Source organism: Homarus americanus, unplaced genomic scaffold (assembly GCF_018991925.1).
Source record: "Homarus americanus isolate GMGI-L3 unplaced genomic scaffold, GMGI_Hamer_2.0 scaffold20465, whole genome shotgun sequence".
NCBI classification, from domain to species: Eukaryota; Metazoa; Arthropoda; class Malacostraca; order Decapoda; family Nephropidae; genus Homarus; species Homarus americanus.
The window spans coordinates 10,825,304-10,845,126 of NW_024756914.1; positions in this window are offsets into that span (position 1 = coordinate 10,825,304).

The window sequence follows — 19,823 nt, forward strand, 5'->3', positions numbered from 1 at the left end:
CTACAAACGCTGTTTGTCGCTGAGTAGCCGACCCCGCGAATTCCAGTGTGTGCCTCGTGGTCTGGGTCAACCAGCGCCGCCATACATCACGGAGATCAACTACTAAGCCCGCCTACCCCCCCCCGCTATTTAAGACCTGACCTCGTGGTGACCTGTCTCTCTTTCTACCTACACCAACCAGCCAGCAACACCTCCTCCGCCTGCCTGGCGGTCCTCGCTCCCGCCGGCGAGCATGGCGACCCACAAGCTGGTCCTCCTCTGAGCACCCTCACCAACCAGCTCTCTCTACATCACGCTTGTAACCACGCTGCCTTCCCAGCACCAAGCTGCACTGTACATCCAATACAACATGTATACAGAGAGCACATTGTGAGTTTCCTTTCTCCATCCATCCTGAGTGAGAACCAAACATCCCATACCCCACACTACTATTTCATGAGGGTTTATTAATACAGTATAGTTAGCACTACGTCACAACTCTTGAAAATTCAGATAATTTACAATTAAATAGTTTGTATTTTCAATTCCAGTCTGTAGCTGATACGTAGAATTCGTTGGTATGTGAATTCACAGCGATGACTTCACCGATGACATCATTTATGAGATCATCTCTTGGGGCAAGTTGCTTTCCCATAACATTAAATGTCCGTATGTAAGGTATGTTAGGACCTTTATATAATATATATTCAATTCATGATTGAAAAGGAGTTTAAAAGAGAATACAGTAACATTCTGAGCGATATGACTGCAAAACCATCACGGCAACAGTAACACTTGGGTGTGAACTCTGGGACTCGTTGGACCGGTGATGGCATTCCAGTCACACACTATACCTCAGCATTTTTCCGCTAACCTATTTCTTTGAGACCCTAATTAAGTTTAAAGGTAATGGCACGGTTTACACATGGAGTTCCATATAATAACAACCTGAGAAAAACATAAATAAAGTACTCTGTTGGTATGTGCAGTGCTTGTATACCCTTTGAGACTCTGCACCCGTTAAAATATAATGTAAAAACAAAGATGGTGTTGATCACTATTGTACGGTGATCGAAATGATGACACGCAACAGTAGCAGCCTAAAGCCTCCTCACAACTGCAGGCCGCGACCTTGCCTACCTACATAGGCGTTAAAAAATAAGATGAGAAAAGAGAAAAGCGCATGCGTGCCGTGGGTGTTAACGAGGCTGTAGGGCTTCTCCTTAAAAGTCGTATTTCTGACAGATTCAGCGAGTCTACTAATCCCAGTCTGTGCAGATAATTATAGTAGGAGCCCAGTTATCAGCACAGTGGGTATACATTTTCTATGTTTTGGACTTTGTCATTTTTTGATAAACATCTGGTCCCTACCACCCGGATACCGGTCGAAGATTTTCAAGTTTGCTGGCGCAATGTGAAGTGTGACGTGGCAGTGACGTCTTTACCACTCCACCTCAAACCAAGCCAAACTATCTACCTGACTGCAGTGTTGCCAACGTGCTATGCCCGCCGTTAAACGCTCCTGTTCGTTATAGACGGCGGCAATGGAATTTGTTCTGATGATGCTGACGACTTTCATCTTGAAGACAAGTCAAAGAAGCAGAAACCTCAGAAGTCAGGGTCTCCAGCGCGGGGCTACGGCTCCCCACCGCACCCCGTCTGGGGCTGTAGAGGGTGATCTCATTCTGCCGTCGGGGTCCCCAAATGAGCTTACATGTGGTTCAATGACCGACCCTCGGCCGACGATGGACGTAGGGGATTGATTCCCTTCGCCTCCCTGCCCCGTCGCGCCTTCGTCGTCTCGCCTTTCCTCGGGACTTGCCTCTGAGCACACGGACGACCTGGTTCTTCCGTCACTGCTCTCCACCTCAGGACTCAACACTTCGCCTCCACAGAGGTCCCACAGCCGTGATAGTCACCACACAAATGGATGAGACGGTACGCCTGCTCACTCAGGTGGGCTTTCCTGCTCCCCAGGGGGAGGTGATGCTGAAGTTCACCATCATCACCCCAGAAACTCGTCATACCAAGGTAATGGTTCGCCACGTACCCTGGGAGATCCCTATCGTCGATCTTCGCCCTCTTCTCCCACAACTACTCGACATGGAACGCCGCATCAACCCGGTCTCCAAACGTCCATCCAACGAACTCATCGGCTGGTGGGTGGGCCCCCTCCCTCCGAAGGTGAATGTAGGACCTATTCACAACTGTCCTCTCGACCGATTTATCGGAACCCCGAAAATCTATGGTCGCTGCCAATCGTGGAAACACCGCACCTGGGAGTGCACGAGGATGGTCGCCTGCGGTTTCTGTGCAGGTCCTCACGAGACAGTGGAATGCAAATCGAAAATTCAGAACAAAATCCCAGTTGTTCCACGGTGTGTCAACTGCCATGATAGTCACCACGCCTGGAATGCCAACTGCCCACAGTGTCCTGGCACTCGCCCGGGGAAAACTTACCTTGTACCACCGCCCTCGTCTCTGACGAAGCCCCTGTCAACCAAACCTCACTCCTATCCACCACCGCCTCTTCCATCCACCAAGGATTTCCCATTGATCTCCTCTCCTCTACCATCCCCCCTACCACCCATCCTTTCTCCCCTCCCTCCCTCTCCCTACTGTTCTTGGAACAAGTCGTTGCCGGCCCTGCCACACAGTCACCACCACCCCCTGCACACCCGGACCCCCGCTGTCTCTCACCAGCACCACCACCACCTCTTACTCACCTGAACCCTCACCGTCCCTCTCTGTCGCTACCACCACCACCACCTGCCCAGTCGGGCCCTCGGCAATCCTCGCCGCCACCTCCAGCTCCTGCACAGGTTCACCAAGTTGGTTCTATGGAAACAATCACTCTCCGTCTGGATCGCCACTCCAAGCAAATCAAACTTCTCTCTGCCCAACTCGACTGTTTGTGAAGACAATTGCGGCATTGCAGAGGCAACAACAACTCATTCTGGACACCCTGACCCAACAGGGGCGCACTTTGCAAGCCCTGGTGATCCGCCTCCTTCCTTCTCCCGAGATGGAGGATCCATCCCTCGCTCTCCCACTCCTCCCTCTCCAATATCTTCAACAGAATTTGGTACCTCTTCTGGAGCCCTGTCTAGCCCCACCGACTCATCTCACAACGGAGGCCGTTCCCTCCTCTTCTTACAATGGAACATCCAGGGACTTAGACCTCGCTGGACAGACCTCGCCCAGTTTGTGCTCTCCCATCAAGTAGATGTCGCTCTACTTCAGGAAACCATCACAGACGATGTTACTCCACTCCGCCTCTCTGGCTACACTGTTTACACCCTGCCTCGGTACCGTGGGCAGGCTCGTGGCCTCCTCACCATTGTGCGTAACACCATTCCATCTGTTCGTCTCCCTTCACCTAACTCACATGGACCCCTGTCTGAATTACTTTCTGTCTCCCTTACTCTTGGTGACCAGACCCTTCGTGTAGTCAATGTTCATTTCAAGAGTGATTCTCTGGACCCCCAGGTTCTTCACGACCTCCATGATGGGGTTCCCACTATTGTTCTTGGCGACTTTAATGCCCGCCATCCCACTCTTACTCCGGATCATCCCACGCCATGTACCCTTAACGGATCACATCTCTCACAGTTTCTTAATGGGGATGATGATGTTCGCTTTCTTTGTCCTGACGATCCTACTCGCCTCCCCCATAGTTTTCTTGATGTTGGCTTACTATTGAACGGTCATACCTCCTTTCATCCTACCGTCTGCACCGAGCCTGCTCTGTATAGTGACCATCTTGCCGTTACTACCCATCTCAGGCTCTCCTTCTCTGCCCCTACATCAGTTCCTTCCTTTACCCAATACCTTTCTACCTAGGCGGATTCCTATTTTGTCCCCGAGTCCCTTGACTCTTACAGCGCTGATTTTGTTGATGCCGTGTATGACTGTCAATCGCGCTGCCCCTCCACGCCCTCCCTTCACCCCAGAAGTGTCACCAACTACTGGTATCGTATCCCTGCCATGAGACATCTCTGGCAGGTAATCCGTGATCTCGACTCTGTCATACGGAGGTCTCGCTCTCCAAAGGACTGGGAAGACTCAAAAAACTGGTGCTCCTTTGCAACTCAGGAGCGTCGTCGGATACATGAGGCGGACTGGCTATCCTTCACGGGGTCTCTATCGTTCCAGTCGTCACCCTCTTATGTATGGAATCGGATTAATGCTATACGGGGTACTCGACGGAGGCCTCCTCCCCACCCTGACCCCGCCTCCCTTGCCTGCTCTTTAATGGAGGACTGGGCACGAGCTTCCTCCCCTGAGGCACTTCCAGATCCAATGCAGGAGGCAGTGCAGGCTCGCATCGATGCGTCTGAGCCTGTTGTTCGTGCTGCTCTTACCTCCCCTGCCCCCACTGATCATCCCATCACACAGTTCGAGCTTGACAGTGCTCGTCGCTCTAGAAAAGACACCTCTCCTGGGGATGATCAGATAACCTACTCCGTCCTCAACGCCTGTACTAATATTCCTAACGGCCCCTTGCTTGCTCTCTACAATATGTCTTATGAACATGGGGTTCTCCCGTCTAACTGGAAAAATGCCACTATTATCCCCATCCCTAAGCCGGGAGATCCTGGGAAATATCGACCCATTAGTCTTACCTCCTGTGTTTGCAAGATGATGGAGAGGATACTCCATCGTCGCCTTCTTCACACCATAGGCGGCTTCCACAACTCCCTCAATGGTTTCATTCAACATCGCAGCACAGCACACTCCATTGCTTCCTTTTATTGCAATCAGACTGCCTGCGTCTCTGTCTTCCTTGATATCAAGGGAGCCTTTGATACGGCTCAGCCTTCCCTTATTTTAGCTGAACTTGAGCGGTTAGGGGTTAAAGGGAGACTTCTTCAGTGGATCGCCTCTTACCTCACTGGACGTCAGGCCCGGGTTCGCGTTGAAGGCTCTATATCTTCTGTTCAAAAAATGAACCTCGGCATTACCCAAGGTGGAGTCCCGAGTCCCACCTTGTTTAACATTCTCATGCACTCCACTGCATCTCTCCCGTGGCCGACAGAAGTTGTCCACTCAGGATATGCCGACGATGTCCTCCTCCAAGCCCCTGACTCCCTCAGCATGCAGGAAGCCCTTGATCTGGTCTCCAGGGTGTGATTCACTTGGTTTCCTTCTTTCGACTGCAAAAACAAAAGCCATGTGGCACGGTCGTGTTGTACCTCCACCCCTTCTCTTATAAGGAACGCCCTTGGACTGGGTTAATGAGACAAAATACCTGGGTGTGTATGTAACTCGCACACGTTGTCAGATCCCTGAAGGCCGCTATTTTCGAGACATATGCTTTCGGCGTCTCGCTCCCCTCTCTACCATGTGCAAGGGTTCCCTTGGTGCCACCATCCCTGTACTTCTCACCCAGGAGTAAAAAGAGTGCTGCACATGTACCTTGGGGTGGCTGACAAAGTAAAAAAAAATCCCAGAGTTGGGTTATGACAAATGACAAGCAGGACAGAAGGATGTATGCCAGGTCCAGGAACAAGCAGTGTAAGAGTGTAGAAGGACTGAAATAGCATTCCAGAGGCGGATTGCAAGCGAGGTCAAGTCAAACCTAAAGGCTTTCTATCATTATGCAAAATCGAAATTAGAAACATGTGTGGGTGTATCGGATCTGAAGCTTGAAGATGGTAGTTAGGCAGACTCAGATCGGAACAAGGCAGAGGCGTTAAACAAATTCTTTTTATCAGTGTTCACAAGAGATGATGTGGACAATCTTACTGCATTTGAAGAAAGGCAGTTTGACACAGCGCTGACCCTCATTGTGTTCTCAGAAGAGGGTATAAGAAATAAACTGTCAAAGCTAAAGGTCCATAAGAGTCCCGGACCTGACATGGTGCATTCCAGTGTTAAGAGAGTTGTGCAACGAGCTTGCCGAGCCCCTGAAGATCATGTTCTGTAAATGCCTGGAGGAACAAAAGGTTCCCCAGTGACTGGAAAATGGCTAATGTGAGTCCTATAATCAAGAAGGGCGATCGTCACTCCACAAATAATTATAAACCAGTAAGCCTGACCAGCATAGTATGTAAAGTACAATACTGTACTAGAGAGCATTATGAGAGGTGCCATGAAACAACGTTGTAAAGGACTGCCAACAAGGTTTTATGACGGGACAATCCTGCTTAACACAAGGCTTTAGACAGTGTACCCCATGAAAGGCTGAGAATTAAACTGGAAGGGTCCGGGATTTAGGGAAGTGTCCTAGCGTGGATCAGGGACTTTCTTCATGACTGCAAAGAGTGTGTGGTGGTTAATGGCACGAAATCGTCATGTGTACCCGTGATAACCGGGGTACCATAGGACAGTGTATTGGGCCAGCTGTTGTTTGTGTGTTTATTTCATAAATGACATGCCTGAAGTTGTACATTCCCTCATACAAAAGTTTGCAGACGATGTCAAGTTATTCTGGAAAATAAGAACCAAATGGACTATGAAGAGCTACAGAAAGATTTCTGTCAGCTTCAAGAATGCTTGAAGAAATGGCTGCTATGATTCAATGTCACAAAGTGTAAGAGGCTGCAACTGAGACGTACCAACAGTTAGGAGGCGTATCATACGTACCAACGGGACGAAGAACGAGCATTAATAGAGACACACCTGAGTGTGTATGTTGACAATGAACTGAAGTTCTCAGGCCATTGTGAGAAGAAGGTGAATCAAGCAACTAAGTAAGAAGGTCGTTCAGATATCTAGACGGAAAGTCTGTCCCTCGTAACGATCTTCAAGAGTGAGGCGCTTCCCCATCTGGAGTACTGTCACTCCTGTCTGGTCCCCGAGATATGCTAGGGACTGTCAGTTGATTGAAAAAGGTCCAAAGGACTGGTACAGTCCCCTTCATTAGTGAGTTTACAATGGGTCATTAGGTTTTGTGCAGTGTGGTAGTGCTGTGTTTGCCTTCATTCGACAGAAGGAAACTCACAATAATAAACATACCGTACAATGGAATGAAAGTAAAACAATATTAAAACAAATACAGTATCTCAATGTAGTGATTTGTTGAGAGTTTATATGAGGAGCCCCCGTTAATGCACCAGTGAAGTGGACTGTACCTGCAACACGGCACCTCGGTTTACCCAGTGAGAATAGAACGCCTGCAGTTGCCAAGCTTATACTACAGGGGTCACTACTGAGTCAAGTGTCCATACCTGGAGCTGGCACTTCCCTTAGTCCTCGTCATCTGCTTCACCTCAAAAGTAGACAGTGATTATGCACCATCTCAGCTGACTTATGGTGAGCACATATGTAAAGTACTGATCACATTAGTACAATGATACTATCCATTAGAGAGGTGATTCATATCGTGCTCAATAGTCTATAAAACATATACAGTATGAATTCTTTGTATAGTAAACCCCAAAATGTACATTTTCTCTTGAATGTCCAAACATACTCATTCTCTCGGTCCATCAAGTAATGCTGTACCTGTATGCTAATTTGAGATTACCATAATGTCAGCTGAAGCTTCCAAGGTCAACATACTGTAGTAATATAATGAAAGCTTCAACTGTGCTCTCAATATTTAATGCTTATAAAATTATAAACTGTCAACTTATGATTAGTTACATTTATACTTTAGAGAATTCAGGAAATCACTTTTATCCTCTTCACCACTGATCAACTCATTAGACGCTTGGGTCACGTCTCTGTCACACAATGTGGACAAGTACCGGGCATGTTCTGCACCAGTGTCGGTCAAGTCTGTTCTTGAAAGAACTCACGCTCGGTGCCGTCACAACACTCGGGCAGATTGTTCCAAGAGTTCACAATTCTCACCCCAAAAAAGTTTGCCATCACAGTTTTCTGGACTTGTGGCTTTTTCATTATTAAGCTGTGACCATTTGTGGGGCGGGCATCCGCCAGCTCCTGGTATGGACACTCGACTGAGTAGCGCCCTCTGAGATGTTTATAAACTTCAATTAGGTCACCCCTTACTCGCCTATAGGAAGCTAGGCAACTGTAGGCATTCTAATCTCTCTGGGTAGCTGAGGTGCTGTAGTGCAGGCACCAGTCTGGTGGCTCTCCTTTGGACATTTACAATCGACTGACAGTCTCTAGCATAAGTCAGGAACCAGATGGGGGAAGCACCTGAATGACCTTCTTATAAGACCTACTAGTTTAGTTGCCTGATTCACCTTCTTCTTACAATGGCCCGAGAACTTCAGAGCGCTGTCAACATACACGCCCAGGTCCTATTCACATTCGGTCTCCATAAAATGCCGTTTCTTCGTCCTGTTGGGGCATGTGTTATGTGTACCTCCTTACTGTTGGTATGCCCCAGGTGCATCCTCTTACACTTTGTGACATTGAATCTTAGCAGCCATTTCTTTGATCAACCTTGAAGCTCACAGAGATCTTTCTGTCGCTCTTCACAGTCTGTTTGGTTCCTAATTTCTCAGAGTAACTTGACATCATCTACAAAGTGTTGGATGAAGGAGTGTATAGCTTCTAGCATGTTATTTATGAAACAAACAACAGGCCCAATACACTGCCCTGTGCTACCTTGCCTCTCAAGGGTACACCCCAAACTTGACAAGGTATTGGTACACTAATCAATACCCTGATATCCTGCCCAACCACCAAGGAAGCTAAAATGTCAACTCTTGGGTTGGACAGATTTTTAACATATGGGATGGTAGTAGTAGTACAGGCAACATATTGTGTAGCTTCTTTTTCCCATGTGAAGTTATACATCTCAAATGGGGTTTGAAGAAGATGCAGATGATGAAAGGAAACATCAATACAAACATAGATGACAGTCTCATTATAGGCAGCAATCACCATTCTTTCTAAAATGTCCTTTACAGTAAATACGTTTGGCATCCTCATCCAGTACTGTGAATCCTTACAAGTAAGTACTGAAAGGAGTTCTCCCCATGGAAGGATCCTGTTCATCCATCACTGTTCCTTCTCTGTCAAGCACAGCTAATAGTGTACAGTACAGTGCTCATTGATGGTTATGTGAAGGGTATAGTGTACAAAGTGGGAGCCCAGTTCTTCACCCCAATTGGAAATTTAATTCAGGACCACATTTGAGTGTAAATACACAATACTTTATATAATACAATACTGTACCTATAAAAGGAAAGTTAAACTTACAAAACAAGTTTTCCATCACCACTGACTTTTATTCCAAAAAACTATAAATAATAACAAGAATGACGTGGACAGAGTAAATTAAGTATTAAAAAATAATACACAAAAGTTAACACTCGATAAACCTCTACAGTGTTCACCAAATACAGTACAATTGTCAGCTACCTAAATAAAGTGCAGTAGGTACAGTACTGTATCTGTAAACAGCAACTTAACCATACATTAGGTTCATAAGTGAGGAAATGACAAAAATGTAGTAAACAACAATATTGATGCCATATACAGTATAGAGAGCAGGAATGGAAAAGGAATAGTATTGTGACTGTACACTTTGGGTTTTTTAAGTAAAAAATACAAATTACATAACTACTGTAAATATTTTATGAGTGATGCAGTGATCATTGTACAGTACAGTATACCAACACTGGGCTACATACAATGTACAGTAGTTCACACTCTGGAAAAAAAATGTGGCCTTAAATATGTTCATTGTCAGGCAGAGGGATACTTCAGTGAATAAGTCAATAGATGAGGCAATGATATTTTGTCTGATCTTTCCCGATGTTAAATTTAAAAAAAATAAGCATTAGAACATAAGAGTTGTGAAGAAGACATCTGATAGAACTGCTTTAATTATTTAAGAAGCAAGTACAGACAGTCCCAGACTTACGAAGATCGGGTTTATGAAAATCTAAAATTAGGAAGAAAAAAGTTCCATGTTTCGATGTACGTAGGAAAAATTACAAATTATTTCATCTTTCTTTCTGAACCTTTCACAGCACTGAAAGATGATGAGGTGCTGAAACACTCATCTCAGGGCTTCCTATATTGGACCTGATCAGTTTATTAAGTCATTAAACTAGAGACAATAGAGAGCATTAAAAGTGGTTAACTAAGATCAAAATAGAATAAATGTAGTGTTTTAGCTATCATGGCTAACATGAAGCAGTAGTAAGACCCTGAATAGAGATGTTTTGACTGCAGGAATGCTGATATGTTTAGCATCCCAGTTTGATATACAGTAATGTCAGTGGAAAGACTAAAATGTTAAATACATAAGTTTACTTCAGTATTTCCTCATCAGATAAAATCTCTCCAAAAACCCAGTGAAAGTAACACTGCAAAATGTTTATACAGGTTGTACCTCTCTAGTCCGGCATTCTGTGGTCCGGAACGATTTTAGTTTGTCCAATAGGTAGATAGGCAGATTTTTTTTTTTTTTATTTACTTACTTATCTGAATTATTATTATTACTACAGGAGTATTAAATTTTTGCCCCTCAGGCCCCAATGTGGGTCAGTGACCTATGCCCGGGTGGGCTAATCCCCTTAAAAAAACAACAACAAAGCCGCAGGAAATTAAGGTTTGTTTACATCCGGCAGTTTGGCTGCTCTCTCTCTCTCTGCTTGTCTACTGTATACAGAGTACAACATTTAACCCTTCAATATATATGAGCAGTAAATAAGTGTTGCTTTCATATTCTTATGTAGAGTAATGACGATATGTTTTCACGTGTGCGCACTTACATACGTGCAGTCTCACTTTTTTTACCATTAATGGTTAGCTACTTATATTGTTCCATTTATTAACATTAAATAACATTACAGGCACTTCAAACAACCATATTCATTTGTTTACATTAATTTTACTACAGCTACAATCAGGGTCTTATTTTCTTCAGTTTTATATGTAGAACCAATCAGTCACTGGTTTTGTAAGCTTTAACAAAAACAATGCCGGCAGCCGCCTAGTCTCCTTGTGTGTTTTAATATTCCACGTATTACAGTCAACCCTCGCCTTACGCAGTCCCACATTCCGCGTTTCCACGTTTACGCGGTACCCTGCCGAAAACAGGATGCTCACATTCCGCGGTGCGTGTACCCCTTTATGCAGTGTGTGTCCGGCTCGACGCTATTTTTAGATTCGCCTGCTCCCGCCTGGGCAAGCCGCGCGGTAAGGTTGCGCAGTGCATGTCTCTGTTGCGTTATCAGTGACGTCATATGACGTATCGGACTGTGATTGGCCATGCATCCCTACCTCCGTCCGCTGCTAGCTGTAATTGGTTTAAAGTAATATGACGTGTCCACCCGGGGGAGGGAGGGAGGGAGGAAAGACGACGCTTGACCTAGCCGCGGCAGTTTCATCCCTCCAGGCCACACTGTGTAATCGTGCATCCATTGTTCTGTAAAATGGCTTCCGCCGGACCACCGCCCCCAGAGAGAAACCTTTCCTTGCCTGGACCCAGCCGCCCTAAGCCCAAGAAGACACGACGTTCCTTAAGCTACGAGGTGAAGTACAAGATCATCCAAGAGTTGGAGAAAGGAACAAGGCAGGTTGATTTGGCGCGCCAGCATGGTGTGAATGAATCTACGATCCGGACGATAAAGAAGGATGCAGCCATGATAAAGGAGCACATGAACATCACAAAGTCTACAGGTGCTTCTATGATCAAGTATTTCCACAACCAGGTGCTTCTCAAGACGGAAAAATTACTTGTGAGCTACTTGGTGCGTCAGGCGAGACGGAACATGGCGGTGGACACGCGCTCTGTTAAGGAGTATGCACGTGAACTGTATGCTGCAGTGTCACGAAAGATGGGAATTACAGAGCCCAAACCCTTTAATGCTTCCTCTGGGTGGTTACAGAGGTTTAAGAAGAGGAACAAGATCACCAATATCAACATTGGTGGTGAAGAAGCGAGTGCTGACCGTGTTGCGGCTAGGGAATTTCCTCCGTTTTTACGTGAGATTATGGAGGAAGGACAGTACACCGACGACCAGGTGTTTAACATGGACGAATCTGGTCTTTTTTGGAAAAAGCTACCTTCCAAGACCTTCGTTGTGAAGAATGCCAGCAAGATTCGGGGCCGGAAGTTGCAGAAGGAGCGCTTCACCGTCCTGTTTACCACCAATGCCTCCGGTACCTGTAAGCTCAAGTTATCGGTGATCCACACAGCACGCAAGCCGCACGCCTACAAAAGCATGGACATGACTGGCTGACCGCACGTAAGGCATGGATGTTCTCTACACTGTCCCTCTCCTGGTTTGATGACTGTTTCGTTCCCGATGTGAAGAAATTCTGTGAGCAACAGAATGTGCCATCCAAGATTTTGTTGCTGCTGGACAACGCACCAGGACACTCGCCCCTACTGTTAGATCGTCACCCCAACGCAAAAGTGGTCTTCCATCCTCCCAACACTACGTCTATATTACAGCCCATGGACCAAGAGTTAATCTGTAATGTAAAAGCTGCATTCTCTACGAAAAAATTCAAGCTCCTGAACGACTACGCCAACACCAGGGAAGAGTTGCGTAACCTGAGTGACACCACCACCGATAGCAAGAGCGAAGACGACGAGGATCAACAGTTGGCAGAGCAACAAGTGCTTTTAAAACAATTCTGGAGAATATTCAACATCAAGAAAGCTGTGGACTTCTTGGTGGAGGCATGGGATCAGCTGTCTGTAGCAACTGTTCGTCACGCATGGAGACATGTGTTGCAAGGCATTCCAGCCGTTAGGCAGCGTCAATCTGTAACTGGTGAGGTTCAGACTGTTGCAGTAGCAGTGGACCTTGCCAGAGAAGCTGCACAGAGTGTTACAGCTGCAGGCTTCTCCGAGACCACCAACGACGACATCCTGGAGGTGATAAGGGATCCTGATGTGACTACCGACGAGATGGTAGATGATGATGACGTCAGTGAAGAGGCAGGTGGTGCGTCATCCCAAGAAGAACACCGCTTATCCCATAGTAATGTTAGGGGTGCCATCGAGTGTATCGAGAAAGTCAAGCTCCTCCTTTCCGACGACCATGACGCAAACAGGTATGAAATCTTCACTACCCAGCTGTTGCAGACTATGGAGCCCTACTTCAAGGTTTATCACGACAACATAAACACCAGCCGTCAGCAAAGCATAACAGAGTTCTTCGCCCGCAACCCACCACAGCCAGCCCAAGCCAGTGATAGTGACAGAGGTAGAGACAGTGAAGATGACTTCGAGGGATTTGTCAAGGAGGCCCTGACAAGTGTGGATGACAGTGATGGTGACTCACCTGAGGGCCAGTAGCCTGCCCTCTGCCTCGGAACCAGCCTCCATCCCCGTATGCCGACCCATCTCTTCTACTAACGTAAGTGTTAAACCTAACTTTTAGTTTTCCTAACCTAACCTTTATTTTTCCTAACTTAACCGTTATTTTTCCTAGCCTAACCTCTTCTATATTAATTGTGTGTGCATACCATCATAAAGTTAAGATAAAATTTTTACTACAACATAGTTGTATGTCGTCAAAAAGTGGAATTTGGGGGTCAGCCCGGTCTCTATTTCAATAATCCCATATGTTATGTTGTTCACTTTACGCGTTTCTCACTTTCCGCGGTACCCTGTGGGTTGTATTAACCGCGTAAAGTGAGGGTTGACTGTATTAATAAATTGTATTGTTAATTTTGCACACACAAACATTAATTCAATAAAAACAAATTCAGAAACATTAATTAAAATATATATGAACAGTAAATAAGTGTTGCTTTCATATTCTCATGTAAAGTAATGACGATATGTTCTCACATGTGGGCACTTACATACGCGATCTCTCTTATTTTCTTTACCATTATCGTTAGCTACTTCTATTGTTCCATTTATTAACATTAAATAACATTACTTAAAACAACCATATTAATTTTACTACAGCTACAACCAAGGTCTTATTTTCTTCAGTTTTATATGTAGAACCAGTCAGTCACTGGTTTTGTAATCAATGAAAGCAATGCTGTCTCATTTCCTCGTGTTTTAATATTCTACGTATTATTAATGAATTGTATTGCTCATTTTGCACACACAAACATTAATTCAATCAAAAAGACTTTCAATAATAAACAATAATGAATCCTTTGTCCATATGAGAAATGACGCTGTTTACACGATTGTGCACGTTGTCTGAACGTTGGTGGGCCGCTCAAACTGGTCGAAATTCGAGTTTCCGCCGTCAAAATTTTTAAATGCGTTGTTTTTTTTTGTGTGTGTCCAAATAGAAAACGTCAAATTAAAAACTCGCAAAATTTAAGAAGCTACTGTACAACATTTAACCCTTCAATATGTCTTCAAAGAGACCATGAAGCAGAGAAAGTGGTGCTAGTGCTTCCCAGCGTAAGCACAAGTCACTATCTATCCAGGAAAAGGGTGAATTTCCATGGTCCAGCACCGGTCAGGTCCCGAGGTTGCCAGACTAGAGAGGTACAACCTGTATGTACATAATGCAGTAGACTTACTGTTGGTGTATCTCTACAAAGTTAAAATCATATGTCATGGCTGGGTCTCGCTGACTTGCACAGTATCACAACCAATGGAACAGTTTCTCAATACATTACAGTAATTTTCATGTTTTCCACTACTGGACGTACATAATTACATTACTGTACCCTTGATTGAGTTACATTCACTGGGCACATACAAAATTTAGAGCATTTTATAATTTTGTTCTATTTTTTTTTTTTTTTGTAGGAACATATCAACATGTTTCAGTTCTTATAATGGGAGTCTATGGAAAAATGTGATACAATTTACATAAGGTTTTCAGGAACGCATCAGTTCCGTAAATCAGGAACGTCCGTAAAAAATTAAAGTATTTTTCTTAGATCAATGATACATGGAGGTGCATAACTGTAAACTGGTCCAAGTATCTAAGCATAATGTATTTTACCTTATTTAAAAGGCATAAAATGATAAAACAAAACAATAAAGAAAGGAATCAGAGTCATTATCAAACTCTTCCTATGTATGTACTGTTCTATGTAAAAAAAATAGCTAATGACTAATTAATAAGCATGTTCTCTTGCCCCATCAAACACACACCACACCACTGATAAATATCTGTTACCAAAAGAAAGACGCAGCGTTCCCTCACTTACTGTATAATCTGAAACTCATCAATCATTATTTTTAAAGGAAGTCCTGTACAGCTGGTCAAAAAAGGCATTTGTTATATAGCATAATTAATTAGAAAAGTCGAAGCAAACTAGAGCACAAAACGATGTGTATTGTGCACTGACAGGAAAACAAATGAAGTACTGTATGTACTGTACTAACATTAGCAAAAACTTCAAGAGAAATACTTGACATGTAAAGAAAAAGAAAAACTGAGATACTTTGGTCATATAATTAGTGATGAGGGATAACAACAAATATTAATGGGCAGAGTTTAGGGTAGGAGGACCAGGGGAAGGTAGAGACTAGGATGGAATTATTAACTCGGTCCCCAGAGAGATACAAAACAGCCTGAGAACGTTTAGAATGGAGGACTGTGGTCGCCAACCCTCAGATATGGCGACAGTACTCTGATTGATTATAATAACTGTTTTAGTTTAATAATAAAATTCATTAATAGAATAAAAACATGAAAAATGGGGTAAAATGCTTGTTACAGTGTAAGTTGCTGTGTGGTAGACAGGAGAACCACGAAGGAGGGTGAATGAAATAATACGTAGTGGAGTGTGATTTTTAACGGCTTTTAATGATCAAATATTTTTAAACCAAACCAATTTTAACCATAAAATATGTAAATAAACTGATGAGAATGTTTTAAGACTAACCACAAAAAGAGAAAATGTCTGTTTATGATGGATGGTGGAGGCGGTGAGGGTTCATACTACTTTATCACATCTAATCTTTGTTCAAGAGCTTTAGCTTTTCTTTGTTTCAATTCACTTCCACTACCACCACTATCAGAATGCTTCACACCCTTGCCACGCATTGTAATGACCTGTACTTTTAATTTTATCCTCTTCGTCACTGATTGGCTCATTAGCTGCTTGGGCAGTCGGTCACATCTCTGTTACACACTGTTGACGAGTACTGCCTCCTGAATGTATCTGAACCTGCTCCAGTGTTGGTCAAGTCTGGCCTTGAAACAGCTCACACTCGGTGCTGTCATAACACTCTCTGGCAGATTGTTCCAAGCGTTCACAATTCTCACTCCGAAAAAGTTAACCGTCACAGTTTTCTGTACTTGCGGTTTCTTCAACCTTAAGCTGTGACCCCTTGTGGGGCGGGCATCCGCCAGCTCCATGTATGGACACTCGACTGAGTAGCGCCCTCTGAGATGTTTATAAACTTCAATTAGGTCAACCCTTGCTCGCCTATAGGAAGCTAGGCAACTGCAGGCATTCTAATCTCTCTGGGTAGCTGAGGTGCTGTAGTGCAGGCACCAGTCTGGTGGCCCCCCTTTGGACATTTTCAATCAACTGACAGTCTCTAGCATATCTCAGGGACCAGACAGGGTGACGGTACTCCAGACAGGGAAGCACCTCACTCTTGAAGAGCATTACAGGTAGTTCTGCTATAACGCGATAATTGTGTTCTTGTAAAATATCGTGTTATAGAAAATCGCGTAATAGAAATAACAGGGCTTATGGAGAAAATAGGGTTAGGTGCAGATTACTCGAAATCGAAAAAATTTAGTAGTTAGCCTAACACAAAGGATAGCACAGTCTAAATAAATGTTACATTCATATCTAATAATGAAATCATACAGTAAATTTAACACTTTACCTTGAAAAAATATGAATGTAACTTGATGGGGGAGAAGGGCGATTTTGAGGTTGATAACATCGAGCTTCTCTTCAAGTGTTATATCCTTTCTTTTACGATAATCACCGGGAATTCTATCATCAGAACACTTTTTGGAGATATTCTTCTTTACCTTATTCACAGTTAATACCACAAAATTGGAGAAATAGTAAGCAAAAATCGCGTTATAGCAAACAAGCGTTCGCGTTATACAAATATTGTTCCGAATTCATAAATCGCGTTAGAGCAAATGCGCGTTATCAAAACACGCGTTATAGCAGAACTCACTGTACTTTTACTTTCTTACTTTTATCGTTTTCGCCACTGATCAGATCATTAGCCGCTTGGGCTATTAAGTTGCTTAATTGACGTTCTTCTCACAATGGCCTGAGAACTTCAGTTTGTTGTCAACATACACACCCAGGTCTTTTTCACATTCGGTCTGTAATGCCGTTTATGTGATACGCCTCCTTACTGTTGGTAAGACTCAGGTGCAGCCTCTTACACTTCGTGTCATTGAATATTAGCAGCCATTTCTTCGACCATTCTTGAAGCGGACAGATATTTCTGCAGCTCTTCATTGTCTGTTTGGTTCTTAATTTCCCTGAATAACTTGGCATTGTCTGCAAACATTTGTATGGAGGAGTGTATAGCTTCTGGCATGTCATTTATGAAACAAACAAACAACAATGGGCCCAGTAATTATAAGCAATAAAGTTGTTACACTACAGTACTAAGATAAAGCTCTGTCCGTGATCACAGACGTTTAATGTGTATCAAAGATAAAACAAAGACTGGTGGAGCATCCCGCTTTATATAATGCTTCGCCGAGGGGAACGCATACAGCATATTCTTAATCGAGTGACATAGTTCTGTTTACTCAATCACATTATATAACTAAATCACATCCGCGCTATAGAAAATGTGTTCCCTAATACCTGTATATTCATTGCATTATAACCAAATCGCGCTATGAAAATACACGTTATAGAATTTACTGTAGTCATACCTCTTATAGTGATCTCTTAAAATGCTGATTAATTATAGTACTCTTCATCCAGGACACTTATCTACCACTCAGTGACACCCCAAGCAATACAGGGGTTTTCAAAAGGAACATCTTCCTGTCTTTTTGGAAGTAATGGGTTACAGCTGACATCTTTCAAGACTAATTTGTGTCATGTATCTGTCCTGTGATGAAGGGTTAGTGTGAGGAAAAAAGCTTGGAGCCCAGAGCACTACTGCTACTTGACAATGCCTCCAAGTCCCTCAGAAAACCTCGACACTACACCCTGGTCTTCCTCCCACCCAACACTACCAACATGGACCAGGACATCAGAGCACACACATTCAACCAGGTGATGGACTTTACGGACATCCAAGATCGATCAATCAGGGATTTATGTAAGTCATACAACATAATGAAGGTAATGAAAGATGAGAGCTTCATGGAAGGGCATCACCAACAACTGCATGAATAGTGTGGTTCATGGAGGGGCATCACCAACAACTGCATGAATAGTGTGGTTCATGGAAGGGCATCACCAACAACTGCATGAATAGTGTGGTTCATGGAGGGGCGTCACCAACAACTGCATGAATAGTGTGGTTCATGGAGGGGCGTCACCAACAACTGCATGGATAGTGTGGTTCATGGAGGGGCGTCACCAACAACTGCATGGATAGTGTGGTTCATGGAGGGGCGTCACCAACAACTGCATGGATAGTGTGGTTCATGATGTGGCGAGAGACATGTTGTGGCTTCCATAGGTTTTAGGATGCTGCACCTGTCATCACTAGGGACACTTCAGCTGCCCACCCAAACTGTGCAAGACGAAGTTGACACAGAGAACACGGAGGAGCTGATGCATTCTCACGGAGAAAACCACACTAACGAAGAGCTAGGAAAACACAATGCTGTGGAAGGAGAAGAATGGTGAGTAAAATCCATCAAAGAACTTGATGCTATCCCTGTTGTCAGAGGCCATCACCAAGATCAGTGAGGGCCTTAACATGTTCTGTCAGGCATCTCTTCTACCAGGTAATGTTGCAAGAGAAGAAACGGAGGGTAAGACAGTCTACCTTATGCTTACCTTAAGAGGCCAGCAGACCGAGTCACAACCTTGCCTATCTTACCAGTAGCAGCTCCACCCATCTTGTCTCCCACTGCTTCAAGCTCTAACTGAATGCAGTGGTGAGGACAGTGCACATTTTATTTTTTGTCATTCACATTAGAAAATAATTTTCTTTGTTATAAAATGTTTTCATACATTCATCATGTTTCCAATATTATTATTATTGATACTCCAGTGAAGAGGGCATATACTGTACTATAAGAAGAGGTGCTGCTGGGTAGGCATCTCCATTAGAAAAATGCTATAATGACTTTTTACAGCACTGTTTCCATGTAATGCATCTTGAGTTGAGTGCTGTAAGAAGTATGAATGTATACAGTATCATTCCATTAATTACAAAGGGGAAAATGGGGTATAGGACCAGACACAAAATATACTAAAAAATGCCTTTTAGACATTCATTTCAGTTAACATTGGTAGAAGCTCAGCAGTGAGGCTCCACTGTACAGGTAAATCCAGTATATTTCTATCTTCTAATAATATTTATGAAGCATTGTAGGTGATGATAACTTAAAAACTAATGATATACAGTGATCCCTCGGTTAACGAACGCCTCAGTTAACGAAATTTCGGTTAACGAACTGCCTTCCATAAGAATCTTCAATTCGGTTAACGAATTTCTTACGAACCGACCTCAACATGTTTTCGCTTGCACTGGCCATGCAACCAGCTTTAGTATCAGTCCGCCAATACATTAATCGGTTCTAGGGCTTAAATTCCTTATTATTTTAGTAAATATCAAGAAGTTTATACTATTCAATAATTTTAAAAGTTTAATATTCAATTTTTTAGTCATTTTAACAATTATTGAACATAATTGAAGGTAAAGTGACTAGTTTAATGCGCGGCATCCAGCCTCTTAACACAGCAAACAGGCGTTAGTCTCTCTCTGTTTTCACTGGAGGTAACATCTTGCTCGAGACTCTCTTCAACTAAATGCTTTTTTTCTGTGTTTCCAAGCAAATTATTGGTCATTTTGAAATATATTTTACATATTGACAATGTATAATGCAGTGCAGTGTTGATTT